Here is a 5,556-nt window from a genome sequence, read left to right as displayed (position 1 = left end):
ATCCTATATCTCATGGTCGCCTTACCAGTGCCACAATCGTGCAGCCCGTGAAACAAATTTTTTAAAGTGAAATGTGTTATTAAATATTGTTTATAATTGTAATATATTTATATATTTTTAATTTTTAATAAAGTTCAATTAATTTATTTTGCCTTAAAAATTAATGTTAATTTTCTGAGATAATAAATCTTTTATATCTAAAATGTGAATTCGCAAATATTCTTCTTTCCTCTACCTTCTTTAACATTGGCCTTCCCTTCAAAAGAAGGAAGATTGGGTTCCGAGAGAGGAGATCTTCTCGAAAAAGAAGGCGCTGTCCCCTCTCTAGGAATCTTAAGTCCAACCATAGTAGGTTTCCTTCTAAAGAAGGTAAACTTTCCTTCCGAGGCAAGCGCCTTCTTTTACAAAGAAGGAAAAATTTTCTTCTAAGGGGGGAAACCTACAGTTGAGAAGGGGGAATACCACTTCGAAACCTAGACCTTCAGCCTCTCTGAGTTACTCACCCCTTTCTTCTCTCCAACACCCCTACTCTTGGACGGGGAAGGGAGAGGAGAGAATTTTTCAAAAAGCTTCTGAGAAGGTGAAGCGGGATTTTCCGGTGTCGCCCTCTGCGTCAAAGAAGGGGAAGGTTGGTCTAGGGAAGAAATCGCCAAATTCCCACCACTGGAATCTAGCTTTATGAGGCACGAAGTTGTCATAGTCTGACGCAAGAATCAGGCCGTCAGATTAAACCTAAGCCGCGTATTTTCCAGTCAGATTTTATATTCTGTTGTTTAGCACGACCAGATCTATCAAACAACACCGGATTCATACATGTACCTCATGAGGTAAGAATTCATACTTCATTCGACCATTTTAACCCCCGTCTCATTTATTGATGGCCCCCTTTGATGACGTCAGATTTCATATATTTGGAATCGCCATTTCCAGTTCTATCATTTGCCACCTTCTTTATTCATGTACCTCATGAGGTAAGAAATCATACCTCATTAGGGTCAAACATAACCCCGCCCCCCTCAAATGCCCCAGCTGTGACGCGTAAGACGGCCAAATCTATTAATGAGCATTAAAACTGAACTCATTCTAATGGTCAGACCTTTTGTACTTTATGAGGTAAGATCCAGGCTACTGGCTCTTGGTCTCACACGCCTGAGGGCGTTCCCCCGAGAATTTTTTCGGTACCTTTTATTTCGCCGAATGCCTAAGTTTTTTTTTATCTCATTTTCAAAACAGGAATGTTAAAACAGAACATTAATTTTTATTACGTAAGTCAAACAAAACTGATTCAGATTATTTTAAAACATTTTAAAACTAGTAATAATACAGTGCCACATTAAAACAATAATATTCCTATTTTTAAAATGTGAACAATTTTATTCCTATTTTTAAAATGTGAACAATTTTATTCCTATTTTTAAAATAGGACTCTATTTTATTCCTATTTTTAAAATATGACTCTATTTTATTCCTATATTTAAAATATGACTCTATTTTATTCCTATATTTAAAATATGACTCTATTTTATTCCTATTTTTAAAATATGACTCTATTTTATTCCTATTTTTAAAATATGACTCTATTTTATTCCTATTTTTAAAATATGACTCTATTTTATTCCTATTTTTAAAATATGACTCTATTTTATTCCTATTTTTAAAATATGACTCTATTTTATTCCTATTTTTAAAATATGACTCTATTTTATTCCTATTTTTAAAATATGACTCTATTTTATTCCTATTTTTAAAATATGACTCTATTTTATTCCTAGTTTTAAAATATGACTCTATTTTATTCCTATTTTTAAAATATGACTCTATTTTATTCCTATTTTTAAAATATGACTCCATTTTATTCCCATTTTTAAAATGTGGCAATATTTTATTTATATTTTTAAAATACCTCAATCTCAAAGTTTTGCTGGTTTTAAAAATTCGCGGGGATTTTTGAGATTTGAGGTTTTGAAAAGCGACATCTATGTGTGGTGCCCAAATACACATTGACTGCCTTCCCTGAGATAGCGCGCTTAGGCCTTTATTAATAATAAATTTACTTTTGTTAAAACTTTAAAACTTTTTCCTCGTTATTTTAAGAAGAATTTCGTCTCAAAACATCCTTAATTAAGATAAAACTTAAAAAAAAATTTCCTCGTGTGGAATCGAACTGCGACCCATGGTTCTGCCGCGCAAAAGGCAACTGCTCTAACCACCATACCCCGAGCCTAATTATTCAAGTTTTCTATGCGTGGTGCCCAAATACACCTTAACTGCCTTCCCTGAGATAGCGCGCTTAGGCTTTTGTTAATAATAAATTTACTTTTGTTAAAATTTTCCACGTTATTTTAAGATGCCTTTCGAATTCCCCTGCGACCCATGGTTCTGCCGCGCAAAAGGCAACGGCTCTAACCACCATACCACGAGCGTAGTTACTCAAGTACATATTCAAGGGCTATTTTCTTTATAAATCTCGCGCATGCGTATCAGATTCTTGGTCACAGCATGACGTCAGCAAACCGCCGCTGGTATTCCACTGGGGAATTTTTCATCGTTTCCCTCTCGTGGGCCCGTATATTTCAATTGACACCCGAGCGTGCTCGACGGGCTTTAAGTCTTCCGTTTATAAAAATATAACTTTTGAACGCCGCACGGACCGCAATGGGACAGGTCTCATCATGGAAGAAGAAGGGTATGGAATGGTGAGGTGAATAGGCAGACGGCTACGCGAAATGTAGGGTCACGTGGGAAAACTCTCCTCTCCTCTCGGCACTAGCTGTAACGCTATTACTGCTCTGCGCAATATTGGCGCGCAAGCAGAGAGAGGGATACACTGTTTAGACATGGAAGAACTCGCGTAGTTCTTCCATGGTTTAGATCCGCTTTCTACCGCCTCTGCTTCAGCGCGCCTGCGCGGAAGCTTTCAACGTTGGTGATAAACTCGGGAAGGAGGGAATGAAAAGGGAGAAGTTACGATTTTTACACTATAGGACCCGTCACAAGTAGAATAATCTTACACCAAGTTCCTATGTAAGATTTTTTGCCGTAGCCTCTGTGTCTGTAAGTTCTGACGTTAAGCTTTTTAAAGTTCCCAACGGAGCTCGCGTGAATGGATAGATAAAATTTCTAAAATATCGGCCACGACCGAGAACGAACTTTTGAAGCAGCGCTCCACAGCGGTGGAGAGTGAAGTTAAACAGGCGGGGTTAATTTATTTATCCGAGTAAGTTCAAGCAAGGGGGGGTGGAATTTTTTTAGTGAGACCCAGCTTTCCGCGGCTGATGTTAGTTGGCGCCGAGAAAAAACGTTAGTAGAGAAAACCTTTGGGTGTTCAACTACCATTTACTCTACAGTAAATACATTCGGTCTAGCCTTGGGATATCAAGTTTTAGGAACACTCTAGATGAGACGTTCGTTAGAGAGAACCTGACACACTATACCTTCATTCCTAGGCTGGATCATCTCCTTTTGGACCCGTCTTTAGGTTTTTGGTTCATTTACGAGTAGATCGTGTCACTATATGCTTTTTTTTATTCATCACAACTTATCACTGGTAGATTACAAAAATTAAAGTAAAAATGTTTATTGAAATAAATAATTTTTCAGTAATTTTTCCGTTTTTTCCTTCATGATTGGAGATTCGGTATTCGGCCGAATACCGAGTACGAAAAAAATGGCCGAATACCGAATAGTAACCGAATATTCGTGGCATCACTATTTAAAATTATTTTCACATGTCAGGCAGACAGCTTCCTTTTCATTTCGAATTAAAGAATTTACTTTAAGAAATAAAAATTTTGAATAATTAAATCCTCTATTTTTAGAATGCCGACGATGCGATACGAATTGATTGATACTTCGTGGGATTTTCTTAGCGATAAAAAATACAATACTAGTTATCAACTGGCACCGCCCTCAAGCTTCGTTTATTACACTTTTGCCTACAAGTACATTCGACCAGAAGATGTTAACTTACCTAAAATGTTTTCATTTTCAACTTACGGGGTATGAATTTGCAGCAACGACAATGTCATTCAAATGAGAGACCTACACTGGCCGAATTTTTCAGGCCCGAGATTGAGCTTTTCAAGTAGTCCGAAACACGGCCCGGCCCAGCCAGTTACGTGCATTGACCAAACTCGGCCCGGCTCGTTACATGCATTGACCAAACTCGGCCCGGCTCGTTACATGCATTGACCAAACTCGGCCCGGCTCGTTACATGCATTGACCAATCTCGGCCCAGCCCGTTACATGCACCGACCAAGCTCGGCCCCGGCCCCTTTGCATAATTTGACCAGGCCCGGGCCCGGCCCGTTACATGCATTGGCCAAACTCGTCCCGGCCCGTTACTTGCATTGACCAAGCTCGGCCCGGCCCGTTACATGCATTGACCAAGCTTGGACCGGCCCGTTCAATGCATTGACCAAGCTTGGACCGGCCCGTTCAATGCATTGACCAAGCTCGGCCCAGCCCCTTTGCATAATTTGAACATGCCCGGGCCCGCCCGTTCAATGCATTGACGAAGCTTGGCCCTGCCAGTAACGTGCATGACCAAGCTTGGATCGTCCCGTTTCACGCATTGACCTAGCTCGGCCTGTCCCCTTTGCATGATTTAACCAGGCCCGTTCAATGCATTGACGAAGCTTGGTCCTGCCCGTTTCATGCAACGAACAAACTCTGCTCGGCCCGGCCCCATGCATGCATTGACCAGGCCCGACCCGTTATATGAAAGTGACCAAGCTCGGCCCGGCCCGTTTCATGCATTGACCAAGCTCGGCGCGGACCATTACGTGCATTGACCAAGCTTGGCCCGGCTCCTTTCATGCAACGAACAAACTCTGCTCGGCCCGGCCCAATGCATGCGTTGACCAGGCCCGACCCGTTATGTGAAAGTGACCAAGCTAGGCCAGGGCCGTTTCATGCATTGACCAGGCTCGGCCCGGCCTGCTACATGCATTGACCAAGCTCGGCGCGGCTCGTTTCATGCATTGACCAAGCTTGTCCCGGCCTAATGCATGAATTGACCAGGCCCTTTACGTTACATGCATTGACCAAGCTTGACCCGGCCCGTTACATGCATTGACCAAGCTCTACCCGGCCCGTTACATGCATTGACCAAGCTCTACCCGGCCCTTTACATGCAATGACCAAGCTTTACCCGGCCAGTTACATGCATTGACCAAGCTCGGTCCTGCCCGTTACATGCATTGACCAAGCTCGGCCTGTCCTCTTTGCATGATTTGACCAGCCCCGGGCCGGCCCATTAAATGCATTGACGAAGCTTGGCCTTGCCCGTTTCATGTAATGACCAAGTTCGGCCTGTACTCTTTGCATGATTTGACCAGGCCCGGGCCGGCCCCTTCAATGCATTGACGAAGCTTGGCCCTGTCCGTTTCATGTAATGACCATGCTCTGCTCGGTCCAATGCATGCATTGACCAAGCTCGGCCTGGCCCGTTTCATGCATTGACCAAGCTCGGCCTGGCCCGTTTCATGCATTGACCAATCTCGGCATGTAGTGCAAATGGTTTTTTTTGTTTTTGTTTTTACTTATCATAAATG

This window comes from Phalangium opilio, unplaced genomic scaffold (assembly GCF_054372755.1).
Source record: "Phalangium opilio isolate 3A_F unplaced genomic scaffold, DU_Popi_V2 ptg000043l_1, whole genome shotgun sequence".
NCBI classification, from domain to species: domain Eukaryota; kingdom Metazoa; phylum Arthropoda; class Arachnida; order Opiliones; family Phalangiidae; genus Phalangium; species Phalangium opilio.
The sequence above is the reverse complement of the archived record's forward strand: the minus strand, read 5'-3'. Positions refer to the sequence as shown.